Raw genomic sequence first — 13899 nt, 5'->3', positions numbered from 1 at the left:
ATGGAAACAGAAACTAAGTGAAGGTTGACGTGGAAATTGACGTGGAACTTTACCCAGAACTGATAAGTTCCACAAACAATGGGGGGAGTCTGAGGCACAGCCACCTTCCTTGGCCATCCCTGCACAGGCCTTTGGGGGTGAGGATGGTCTATTTAAAAAAGATCAATTTCCCCTTCTCTCCCCCTTTTCTTAAACGTGCCTGTTAAATTATTCATCATGTGTGTGTTACTTCTTTCCAAAAAAAGAATTCACCTGGCTTTACAACCTGGTATTTTATAGCCCTAAAAAATGTCAGCTTACTGGGAATTGTAAAACAATCTTGAATTTTTTAAAAAAATCAATCCAATATATGGATTTCAGCCTTATGAGTACATATGTTTAAAAACAAAAGCCAAGTTTGATAGTTGGTTTTCTCTTTTTGTGTGACAGTGACTGTGCTCTCTCTCCTCTCTCTCTCTCTCTCTCTCTCTCTCTCTCTCTCTCTCTCTCTGTGTGTGTGTGTGTGTGTGTGTGTGTGTGTGTGTGTAAAACACACCTGTATCTAAATGCCCACTGCCTGCAGACACACACAATTTAACTATATTAAACCAAAGATTAATGTCCAGAATTAGGTGACTAATATACCAGATGAGCTTGGCCATTTAATTAATACCAAGTGTTCAAACATAAAATACAAGAACTCTTACCTCCACTTTAACGTATAATTTACCTGGACAATTAAGAAAGATGGAATCACAGAAGTATAATACACTTACAACTCTGTTCCCTGTGCCTTGATTAATTGTTTTGTTCTTGACCATGCCTGGGTGGATTCCCAATTTCTGAGGTGTACTGTATGTATGTCTAGTGAGGAGGGCTTTTCTGTTTCCTGTGACTCAGAAGAAAAACGGTTATAGGCACATTCATGGCACTTGGAAGGGCACTCGTCTCCTGATGGGACCTGGATCCAGTCCTAAAACCTACCTGTAAGCTCTCACGAGAGACAGGAGCATCGTCCTTAAATCTGAAACCCCGTGAGCTCCCTCACACCTAAGGGATATATATCCTCTCAACTATTTCTTTTTGAAAAGTTACAATTTATGGGAGAAAGAGAGAGAGAGAGAGAGAGAGAGAGAGAAAGAGAGAGAGAGAGAGAGGACGGGAGGAAGGAAGGAAGGAAGGAAGGAAGGAAGGAAGGAAGGAAGGAAGGAAGGAAGGAAGGGTGTCCCCAAATGACCTCACTTAAGATCATTCATGGAAAGAAACAGGCTAAGGAAAATTAAGGTCAAGGAATAGTGATTACTCTGGAGGGCATGCCATAGCTGTGTGTATTGTCTGCCATTATAATCGGTGTCTTCAACATCATTCTAAAGCAACTCTGTAAATATTCATGCTGTTAGAAATTCAAATATTCATATGAACTATTTCTTTAAAAAATGATAGCATCCAGATATAGTATAAATGGTCACTGTGGCTGGGGATAACAATTTTAGTGTTGGTTTTGTGGAGAGTTAATGGCTTGGTATTGAGACAGCCGGAAGATCTAGCGAGGGGAGCCATTGTCAGTGTCTTTGCTGATAAATGGGCTCATGGAGATAAAGACAGGGATGGATGTCAAGGTCATGTGGGAAGGCTGAAAAAGACTGACACGTATGCAGGTATACACAGAGCATTTGCTTCTTAGTATATTATATTTCACTCCTATTTCCAAACTAAGTTCTTCAAGTACTACTTTAAATGTATGTTAAAATTATCCAAGATCAATAATTACTTTTAAAATTCAACTGAAAACAATGAGTCTTTTCTTCGGGGACATAAGCTGTTTGTGGATGCCTTTAACTTTCAGAAAACGAGTCTGCGTGCACTTGATAAGATACCATCTGCTTTACACACCAAGTCTTATTGTAGCTCTTTCAAACCTTGCTCTGTGTGCATCTTAGCAGCGAGAGGATCTCATTTCCCTGCCCTCTTCCCATGTAAAGTCACTGTGGACAGAAGGATCACATATATGTTGATTACTTGAAATTTCAATGTCCCTAATACAAAACAGTCCCTGGTGAATTTAACAACTAGTCCCTGGCTAGATTTAACAATTAAAATATAGAATGCTTGTAATTTGATGTATATAAAAATAGTCATTGTTCTGAAACTCACTCAATTCCAATGAGAAGTCATATGTTACCTGACAAATATTTCTTGAAGTAAATGAAGAATTTATTTATTTATTTATTTATTTATTTATTTATTTTCATGTTTAAAGTGAGTAGATTTGGAAAAGTGTTCCTAGAGATTTCAGTTTAGGAGTAAATGATGAAATTCACTTTCTTGATAGCCAAGCACTGAGAAATGTGAACAGCCTCAGAGTGTCGTGTTGACCAATAAGATCCCCTCCAAAATGACGGCTTCCCTGTCTCCATCTCTGCGATCCCTCTGCCAATGCTCACAGTTCCTACAGTTCCTACCTTTGATCCACAGAGCTACCTGAAGCAGAAATCGTGTGCGGGATCCATATCAGACCATGCACGTGGCACAGGATGCCAGGATGAGTTCTTTGGAGAGAAATACCGGCTTCATCAGGGAAACATTCCTGGGAGGGTTGTTCCAGATACAAATTAAAAAATCATAAATCTAGAAATCCTCCTTATCAAATCTTACCAGCCTTCGAGAAAGGTGTTTTTTTTAAAGGGTGACATGTGGGACCCAGAGCTACTCCTGTGTGACATAAGTGCCTATTACCGTTTTGCATACATTATCAACATCACACCAGAGTCTCAGTGAGCCACACGGTGCACATTTTCATAAGGCGATTTATTCCTGCCTCTCAGACACCTAGACCTCCTCCATGCGTAGGAGCAAAGTGCACGTCAGTGATAAATAGCAGAAAAAGTGGTGGCAAGTTTCCTTCCTGCTTCCAGTGCAGACCTTGGTAGATCTAATTCCCCTGTCTCTCTGTCTCTTGCACTCTGTTTTTCTCTGTCTTTATCTGTCTCTGCCTGCCTCTCTCTCTCTCTCTCTCTCTCTCTCTCTCTCTCTCTCTCTCTCTCTCTCTCCTCGTCTCTCTATCTCTGTCTGCTGTCTCTCTTCCTCCCTCCCATCTGTCATCACTGGCACTACCACAAAAGTCACTATTCTGGAGAGGTTGTTCCTGGTTAACCAGGTAAAACCCAACAGGTCGGGTGACCTTTTATTTTTTTTCTCCTTTTTGACAGTGCAAGTCAAAGTACTTAACTTCAATCACAATCTCATTACACCCCCTCCCCAGTAGAAGGCACGGCAGCAAACACTAATATGATGGTAATTTCATATTGTTTCTGCTTATGAATTTGTCTTTCCCTTATTAATCATCCAATAAAGTCCTGACACTGCAGAATCCTGACGTGGCTCAACAAACCATGGACTGAGGACAGTGGTGCCCTCAAGGAAGAGGCTACCGCCGAGCCGGAGGAGCGCGGAGCTCTTATTAACACCAGAGGCCCATTAGAGTGCTCTGCGTTCACCTTCACTGGAGCAATAAATGAAAGAAGCTACTCGGAGCGGACTCCTACTGTCTTTGTGCCGGTAATGCCCAGCCTAGCTGTAGTCATGTTGTAACGCTTGTAAGAAACAGATGTTCCTTCCCTGACAATTCTCCTTTCTTGATTTATTATTCATTTGCTCAAATCACAATGGAAAGTCTTTGGCCCATTAATTAAATTCCAAGCAAAATAAAATTTGCAGCAGAACTCATTACTGGTAAATGACTTTGACACTTCATCAGATTTGAAGGTAAAACAGGCGACTTCGGGAAGTTAGAGGTGGAGGAAGACCGGCCCTTTTCTGCAACCGCGGCAAGATGATAAAGATTGTGATGAAATTTTTATGTTAAGTACTGATCTCGGAAAGTTCAATTTTCTCCCGCATCTCCCCCCACCCTCTCCATGTCCCCACCAAGGAGGGCCACTTCTGATGTAGTTTACAGGAAGGTCTGGAGGAGACAAGAGGGTTCCAAACATGTTTATGTATATGTGTGTCAGATCACATTCCAGACACAAAAGCACATCCTGTTTCTTTTCAACACGCGGAGAAACTTGGCGTGTGTGTATTTGAAATATCGCTTTTTAGATAACGGTCTGGGGGATATCTAACTGCTGTCATGTACGGCTTGATAAAGGATTTAAAATGAGGAGTTGAGAACAGAGCAGAAGGAGTTTTGACATTCTGGCTCAAACATGCAAAAATATTAGCTAAAGAGAGGCGGAAAAATGTTAAAAATGAATTTCAAAGCCTGCCTACTTTACACCAAATCACAGGATACCTCAACAGTGAGATGGCAAAAGCTTCCAAAGGACAGGCAGAAATCATGGTTTTTCTTCAGAAATGGAACACACTGCCGAAGTTGGAATTGTGCAGAAGAGGGGAGGAGGGCCAGCTGAACAGGTACGCTGGCTTTTACTTCTCTTTCATCACACCAGCTTTGGTGGAGGTAGAGACGAAACCTGCCTCATTCTACAGGTTCTAATAATTCCCCACCATGCCATTTCGGGAGGGGTACTGAAGTTAAATCTGCTCCGACACCATCGAGATGTGGGAATTTGTTTTCAGAAGTTAGATCTTAAAACTAGGCCACCAGAGAAGAAATGCCTAATAAAGCCACATCCAGAGTGTCTGCGTTCAAACGCAGTGGACAGTTTCTCCCGCTTGGACCCAGGCATCTGTTTCGGAACTGAGGATCTCCCGGATTTCTCAATGACCGACCACTTGAACCAAACTGACTCTGACCCTCATGAGATAGGCAGTGCCAAATGAAAAATGGCGACGAACTTTAAGCCAAATGATACCTGTTTAGCATTTTAAGCAAATAATACCTATTTTGTGAAAATATAGACAAAATGAAGTCAATACCAGGCATAGGTACATTTTAAAATGAAACGTTTTATCGTTCTTTGAGAATTTCATACACTGTACTTTGATCATATTCACTACCAGCTCCTCCCAGATCCACCCCCACCTTCCTACCCCATCAACTACGATTTATTATTTTTAAATCACATTAAGCCCAGTTGGTACCGTGCATGAGCCTTGGGTGTGGGGCTGTCCACTGAAGAGCAGTTGACAGACCAGTGGCCACATCCGTAATGGGAACCTCCCCCTTCTCCAGAAGCTATCAATCATCTGTATCATTTCAGTTTGAATAATATTTTTCTTATTCTTTGAAAGTCGCATTCATTTATCTGACTTGCATTGGCAGATATGGGTAAAACTTTAAATGAACAATGAATAGTCAGATTAGTAGAATTTAGTAGGTGTATCTTCCGTAATGTTACAGTTTGAATGTGGAACATCCCTTGAAGGCCCACATGAACTCTTCTTGGTCCTGTTTTTAGGGGTTGTAAAACTGTTGGAAGCTGGGGCATCTCTGGAGGAAGGCAAGAAACCCGTGTGTGTGTGTGTGTGTGTGTGTGTGTGTGTGTGTGTGTGTGTGTGTGTGTATGGGGGGGTTTGGGAGGTTTGGCTCCATGGTCTTTGTGAATAGCTATGCTCTCTAGCATTAGAATGAAAGCCGCCCCTCCCCCAAGTCCCCAATCAGGGCAGACAGAGGTAGTTGGTTTAGGCAGAAGCAGATCCTAACCCCGACCTCCTTTAGATAACAGGCTCCCTGTTTGTTCTCTATCTCCTATCATGTTCTTTACACATTTGAGTTTTTGTTTCTCTTTGTTGTTGTTTTATTTTTTTAAGAGATCCTCTTCCTGCGGTGTCTCTCTGCTTCCTGATTGGCATGATTTCAAGTGCTCACTCCCCCATCCCCAGAAAACCACCTACTACTAGGCCTTCCCTACCAAGATGGATTGTATTCCCTCAAACCACGAGCCGGGATAAGTCTTTCCTCCCTTCAGTTGTTACTTCTGGGTATTTTACTACACCGAAGAGAAATGTGATCTTTAAAAACGCAGACACCTTCAATTAAGGATCTATGATAATTCCAGGGAACTCACGCAGCAACAGGGTGACTTAGATGAGGTGATCCCAGTGCAGAGAAGGTGCACCTTCTCTCAGAGAAGGATCTCCTCCATGGCTCACCTTGATTTTTTTCTTTGCGAGGTGGCATTCACAATACTCAGGAGAGAACTACACTGTAGTAGGGTTGCGGTGTCCACTCTCTCCTGTTGAGCTGGTACAGGGAGTTGCGGGCAGCTAAGGTGGTCCTAAAACGGGGTCTACCTGCTGCAGAAGGCTATGGCTAGAACAAACTTCCTGGAAGGAGCCTGTGGCAGGAGCCTGGAGCATGGTTCCTGTGTGGTCTAGGCAGGTCAGGTTCCCCATTTGCTGCAGGAAGTCACGTGGACTGGAGGCCAGTGGCCTGGATCTTGGAGGCCAGTTCCACCGATCTCCTTGTGTCAACAACGCTCGGCTCTCAGACACTCCTGTGTGAACTCTGGACAAAGTGACTTAGGATTAGTGACATTTTTAGAAATATTTGCTTATGTACTCTCGGGTTCTTGAGACAACATCTCACTTTGTAGCCCCGGCCATCCCAGACCTCACTGTGTAGACCCGGCTGAACCGGAACTTTCAGCGATCCCCCTTCCTGACTTTACAGGCGTGGATCAGATCAAGCACCGGGGCAGACATCAGTGATGTTGATTCCTTAGTCCAGTCTCCTTTAGACCACGGTTGACATTCTGTCACCCAAAACTAAGTTATCCAGTTGTGCTCTCACATGTCATGTGGATACTTCAAACGAGAAAATTTATCTTAAAAAAAAATAATGACTGTTTTTTTCTAGTTATTACTACTGACCAGAGAAGCCATTCCAAAGGGAGTTATAAAATGATTTTTTGAGTAAGACTGCATGACTGGAACTTACATATGTTCTCCAGAGGCAAAGAACTTTGGAGGGCACCAGTTGTTTGGGTTAAATAGTTCTAAGTTACTGGAGAAGATGTTGTGTTATATTTATTCAGAAGCAACAGATGAGAAGAGGCCCTGGTGTGTGGACTTTGCAGTTAATCAAGTAGGTCATGAGTTTAGTGCACTTACAGTCTCCTTCACATCAGCAAAGCCCTGCAAGAGAGGCAGGGGGAGGCGTTAGCTAAAGGACTAATCCTGTTTGGGAGCTACCTTAGTGTCTTAGTTTGATAACCTACAGTTAACTAGCAATGCTATGTCTCCACCTTCCCCTTTAAGAGGAAGGTCAGTAGTGTCCTAATGCCAGGCACAATGACTGTCCTAGATACCTCACGCCATCTTCCTGAGAAGCACTGTGCAATTTCTCATTGTCCTACACAGAGAAATGTCAGGTGCAGGGCAACAACATATCTTCAGAGAGCGGGATTCATAGGCATTCCAGTGACGTTTATCATGGTTTATAACTATTCTGTTGCTATAAATGAATACCTCTGTGTATCTCTGTCTCTTCCCCTAGAAACGTAACTTGGGGTCTCACTCATGCTATCCAAGTACTTGATCATTGAGACCTACCCCAGCCTGGTTATGAATCGTTTACTGTGCCTGCTTTAAAATTTTAACCTTACTGTAGTTATGTGCGTAAAACAAGTAGCATTTTGTGACTAAGTCTGCCCAGACAATAGAACATGGGAATGCATACAGGCCTACATTCTGACTTCCCTTTACAGTCCCTGTGAGCACAGCATTCCTGTGGACTGCTGACATGTTCAGTCATATCCAAAGCAAGCAAGATGGCTGTGTTGTGCTCATGATGAAGTGCACAGTGGCCAGCCGCAGGAAGCCACTCCGCGGCTGAGCCAGAAATGCCAAGAATACTGGACAATCTCAGTGGCACTCTAAGCTGCACAAATGGCCTGGGACATCCTTGCCCGAGTCACATCCACACATTCCTCTAAGGCTGAAAATAATAAGAAAGAAGAAAAAGAAAGGGCCCCCACGTCCTTTATCTGCACGGGAAGTTCTGTGCCCCCTTCCTGCTCATCTTCTTGCTGAAGGATGAGTGTCACCAGAATATGTTTGTGTCATGGGGTGAAATGAAAGTCCTTCCGTGGTCTGTTAAGAAGGGACGGCTTGTGTGTTTGAGGCGCAGAATATGAAATGCCCAATTCTGCAGTTCTTCCCACAATGAGATCTACTCTTCTATTAGAATTTAAAACTGGTATGTGCCATCCCTGGATGAATGGTGACCCTGAGGTCAGGAAGTCACAACTTAAAATTACTTCTTCTTGGAAGGACTTTTAATAACAAATAACATCAGGACAAGTCAAGAGAGACTGTACAGGAAGGGAAGGAGTTTTCTGAACTGTCCATACCAACTCTTTCCCCTGTTTTCTGAAAACTGGACTCTACATTTTCGTTTAAAAAATATTTATATAAATATATATTTAGAATATACTCAGATATTGTCTTAGTCAGGGTTTCTATTCCTGCACAAACATCATGGCCAAGAAGCAAGTTGGGGAGGAAAGGGTTTATTCAGCTTACACTTCCGCACTGATGTTCATCACCAAAGGAAGTCAGGACTGGAACTCAAGCAAATCAGGAAGCAGGAGCTGATGCAAAGGCCATGGAGGGATGTTTCTTACTGGCTTGCTCAGATTGCTCTCTTATAGAACCCAAGACTACCAGCCCAGGGATGGCACCATCTACAAAGGGCCCCCTTGATCACTAATTGAGAAAATGTCTTACAGCTGGATCTCACGGAGGCATTTCCTTAACTGAAGCTTCTTTCTCTGTGATAACTCCAGCCTGTGTCAAGTCAACACACAAAAGCAGCCAGTACAGATGTGTGTGTATATATTATATATATATATATGTATGTATGTATGTATATGTATATATATAATGTGACTACATATATAGATAGTTAGATCCAAATGCGCGGGGGGGGGGGGGGGGGTGCGCGCGCGTGCGTGCACAAGTGTCCTCAGAGGACATCAGAGGGTGTCAAGTTAGAGTTACAGAGAGTGAGATACTCAGTGTAGGCCCTGGGAACCACATCCAGAGCCTCTGGAAGAACAGCAAGCCCTTTCAATGGCTGAACGATTAGCTCCCTGAAATCTGTGCTGCCATTTTACATGGACCCTTGAAAATGTAGCTGTCCCGGGTTTCCAGGTATGCAGCGACGTCTGTAGCAATGATAAAAGAGTATTGATGTGTCCGAGTAGAAGAGAAATAGCTTCTGGTGAATACTAAAAGCACAGCCAGTGCACTGTAGCTGGCCTCAGATGAAATGTCAGGATACAGCCATTGAGGGTGTTAACCACAGCAATTTGACAGTGTAATTTTACATCTGTTGAATCTGGCAATACAAACACTTGAATTTACATTTTGTATGCATTTGGGTTTCAGAATTCATCTCCCAGTGATTCATTTTCTGTTCTGTTTTACAAAGTATCTGTTCACAGCACGTTGGGGATGAAAACGAGCTAACAAATCTGTTCTTTCTTCAGCTTTGGGAAGCCCTGAGGAAGGACTCATCCTCCGCTGCAGGGCACGAATGCTTTCCTTGCCCAGAGATCTACAGCAACTACAGTCTTCTTGGCTTTGGTATGATGACTTGGGTGACAGATGTTAAAATCTTTCTAAAACAAAAGTGAGAAGACATTTCTACTTCCCAAGCACTTCTGAAAGGAATTATGACATAGCATGAACGTTCCTGGGTATATAGCTTCCTCTCCTGCTGTAGCATGCCCATGCATGCCTGCTGTAGTGCGCTCATGCGTGTGCAGTTGCACACATATATAGGGACCACCCAGCTCTCGTTCCTCAGGTATGGTGTCACTTGTCTTTTGAGACAAGCTCTCTCTTTGATGTGGGGCTCATAGTAGGCTAGACTGTGAGCATTATTATGACATTTTTATATGAACTATGCTTGAATCTGTCCCTGTCCCCTGGTGACCTCTCCTGTCCTCAAATCTCTCTCCCACTGCTTCCTCCCTATCTCCACACGTCTCCACCATTCTGTTCTCATGATACTCATGTTCCGATACTGCTTTCCCGCTGCCCCCTTTGTTAATATTTCTACCTCCCTGCTCATAGTCTCTTCTCTACACCACACACACACACATATACATGCACACATGTATACATATACATCCGTACACACATACATACACACAAATACACATATACACATACATACATGAACACATACACAAATACACATACACACATACATATATACATGCATATATACACATATGCATACATACACACATACACATTCGTAAACATACACATACATACATATACACACACATACATACACACATACACACACATACACACACACTCTTAAATGTAAGCAGCAATTGTCTTTCGGAGTCTGACTTGTAGTACTTAACATATCAATTTCTAGTTCCATCCATTTTTCTCCCAGCAAATGTCAAATTATCCTCTTTACAGCTGAATAAAATTCCATGGTGTATATGGACCACACATTCTTTATCTGATTGTTGGTAGACATCTAAGTTAGTCCCACTTTCTGGCTGTTGTGAGTCATGCAACAGCAAACATGGATGAGCAAGTGTCTCTGCGCATGCTGACAGAGTCCGGCTGTGCTCAGGAGTCCTATGTCTGGAACATGTGGTGTACTGGCTGGTTTTGTGTGTCAACTTGACACAGGCTGGAGTTATCACAGAGAAAGGAGCTTCAGTTGGGGAAGTGCCTCCATGAGATCCAGCTGTAAGGCATTTTCTCAATTAGTAATCAAGGTGGAGGGCCCCTTGTGGGTGGTACCACCTTTGGGCTGGTGCTCTTGGGTTCTATAAGAGAGCAGGCTGAGCAAGCCAGGGGAAGCAAGCCAATAAGGAACATCCCTCCATGGCCTCTGCATCAGCTCCTGCTTCCTGACCTGCTTGAGTTCCAGTCCTGACCTCCTTTGGTGATGAACAGCAATTTGGAACTGTGAGTTGATTAAACCCTTTCCTCCTCAACTTGCTTCTTGGTCATGATGTTTGTGCAGGAATAGAAACCCTGACCAAGACATGTGGTGTCTGTATTTTTAGCAAGTTCCAAGAGACTGGCACTCCCACCTCTCATTTCCACTCTCACCCACCAGGCCTCTGTCTCCTCATGGCTGCCCATTCCTAAGCCTTGGTCTGTCATCTCTATCTTCCTATGATTTGATCGCTAATGTCATGATGAGAATAGGTCAGTTCTCTCTCACACACACCCTCAGAACCCGTTTCCTCTCCTCATCTTAGTCAGGTTCCTTCAAGATTCCTGAGTGTCTTGGTTTTCAAGGGTCTGTCTCTCTCTAACTCGTGTTGGAGTGTAATATGCACCATAGGATACTAAGAGTGGAATTCTGACTCACTCCAGTGTAGACATAGCACCATTTGCAAAGGTGAGTAAGTCTAGACAGAATCAGTACAGTGACCCGAGACAGGGTCACTATGGTGGGGTCCTCACACCCAGACAGGGTCACTATGGTGGGGTCCTCACACCCAGACAGGGTCACTATGGTGGGGTCCTCACACCCAGACAGGGTCACTATGGTGGGGTCCTCACACCCAGACAGGGTCACTATGGTGGGGTCCTCACACCCAGATACCAGCAGCTTTATAAGAAGAGAGACCAGTACCTAAGCATGGGCTTATTCTCTCTCTCTTCCTCTTCTTCTCCCCCTCTTTCTCTCTCTTTGTCTTTCTGTCTCTGTGTTGCTGTCTGCTTCTCTCTTTCTCTCTATCTTTCTGTCTCTGTCTCTCTCTGTTTCTGCCTGTCTCTGTGTCTCTGTGTGTCTGTGTGTCTGTGAGTCTGTTTGCCTCTCTCTCTCTCTCTCTCTCTCTCTCTCTCTCTCTCTCTCTCTCTCTCTCCCTCTCTCTGTGCAGTGGTGTCCTGTACTGCCTGTGACTCACCAGCAAGAAGGCCATCATCACTCATGCTCCTCATTCATTATTCAGAACCATAAGTTAAAATAAACCTCCTGCCTTTACTTCCTATCTGGACTGTGGTTGGCTGGGACTCATCTAAATCCACTTTGAAAGGCCGGTTTGTCTTTTCCCATCTGCCCCTTCTGCTCGGGTGAGTGGTTTGATCCCCTCAGTTATCCCCCAATTCCGTTGTAGTTCCTAACAGCTTGGCCACCTTCTCTGGGCCCCGCCCCTCCTTAAGGTCTCTGATGCTCTAGGCTCCATTTCTTGTCTGCTTCTCCTTGCTGTCCCTAATGCATTGTCTGTTACTCTAGTATCACTTTGCCCAAAGGTTTGACTCTCTTTCTGAGTTCTTCCCTTTACTCTTCCTCTCTTGAAAGCCCCAACTCCCCGAATCCACCGTGCAGAGGGAGTGAGATTCTCTGACTTAGACTTTTGGGCTGTGAATTTCACTAGTTGACTCTTACAAAAGCATCTCAGATTCATTACAAACAAATATAAATCATGCAGGAGACAAAGTGCTACTGCTTCCTAAGGTTTAAAAACTGTAGCCTTCTTTTGATAGTGCAGCAGTCAGCTTGGCACATAACTTCTCCCGCCCAGTGATCCAGGAGGAAGCAGACTGGTCTTAGCTCCATGGCCTTTAGCACCCACGCTTACTGCAAACCTATTCGATTGCTCACTGTACCTCAGGAGAGTCGCTTCCATACAGGCGACTGCCACCGGTCTCCTCATCTCTAGTTCACCCTGGAGAGGGAGACCCCCAGATCCTGTGTAACCCCTTATAGCCTCATTCCCAGAGCAGCTCATCAACATCCCAGACCACATGCTGGACTCCCTCCCTCTCTCTTCTTCCAGACTCCGCCTATGTCCAAAGCACGCCTGCTTTGAGTGGACACTTCGAGTGAGCGTTCAGAACGCAGCTAGGGCTTGTCCCCAGCACAGCAGCGCCACTTGGCAATCACAGATGGAAAGGTGGACCCAATGACTTTAGATCTCGTCGGTGACAAGAACACAAAAGAGCACGGGTGGCTTAAGGTGCCACTCGGCCCGGATTAATGACACGGTTCTGTGCCCTAAAGAAGGTCAAGAAATTGCCAGGGTGAATAACGACTGTTTGTGCTGAGAATTTATTTGTAAAAGAAACGGCCTAAAGTCATTTGAAAGGTTCACCTCCACACATGCCGTTTGCAGTTGCTAATGTGGCTCAGGATAACAGGAAAGAAAGATGGGGAAGAATACTTGGGATCTTGAGAAAGAGTGGCTGGGCTTTCGTGTCCAGTGATTGGTTTTATGTGCTCAGCACACAAAGCAGACTCTGGTCATATCTGACCCCAGCTTTGTCCCCTCTTTCCTGCACACCCTGACATGTCTTCTTTTCAATCCTCACGAGCTCCACTAAGGAGTGCCTGAGCAGTGCATCTGAACAGTCTGCTACCCCAGCCTCCTCTCTCCCTCCAGCCCTCCCTCCCTCTGCACCTGTTCCCCACCAAAGCCTCATGTTCCTGAAGCCAGCACCTTCCACCTCATCCTCTGCCACACCCATTGAAAGTTTATTTCCCATTTAATGATTTTATTTATTTTTGTGGCTGTGCCTGATATCTGGCCCAGGGTTTTGTGCACTCCCAGCAAATGTCCTGCCGTGGACCTATTGCCCCAGGCCTTCTGACAACAAGATTCTTTAAGAGAAAACAAATATCAATTGTGACCATAGGATAGCCTTATTTTTTTTCAGTGGATGCACGTGAGCTTTTTCAAAGAGCTTAGTTTAATTTTAGAACTTTAAGTAATTTGGTCAAATGGTGATTATATGTATGGGAAAAGGAACTATAAAAGTAAGACAAATTCTAAAGGGAATAGAAGTGACTAAAAGAGTTAATCTGTGAAATTAAACAGCAAAGAATCTTTGTATCTAGATGGTATGTGGAAGAAAAAAATGACTATCCAGTGACGTTTCTCCTAGGTCTCCTAGGTCTCGTAGGTCTGTGGCTAGCCAGACCCCACTTCTTTGAAGCAATAAAACAGTGTTGTTCTGGGAAAGGAGTGTCTGTGGTAGGTCAGTTTTCTAACATACAGCAAACTCCAAGAGCGTCTACTG

The 13899-nt window shown here is 44.1% G+C and overlaps 1 pseudogene; it reads left to right on the top strand.

The window, feature by feature from the left end:
• Positions 1–2670: 2670 nt before the first annotated feature.
• The window catches only part of LOC127697102 (coiled-coil-helix-coiled-coil-helix domain-containing protein 2-like), a 95496-nt pseudogene continuing 84267 nt past the window's right edge, over positions 2671–13899 (top strand).

This window comes from Apodemus sylvaticus, chromosome 12, assembly GCF_947179515.1.
Source record: "Apodemus sylvaticus chromosome 12, mApoSyl1.1, whole genome shotgun sequence".
In the NCBI taxonomy this organism is placed as follows: Eukaryota; Metazoa; Chordata; class Mammalia; order Rodentia; family Muridae; genus Apodemus; species Apodemus sylvaticus.
The sequence above is the reverse complement of the archived record's forward strand: the minus strand, read 5'-3'. Positions and strand labels throughout refer to the sequence as shown.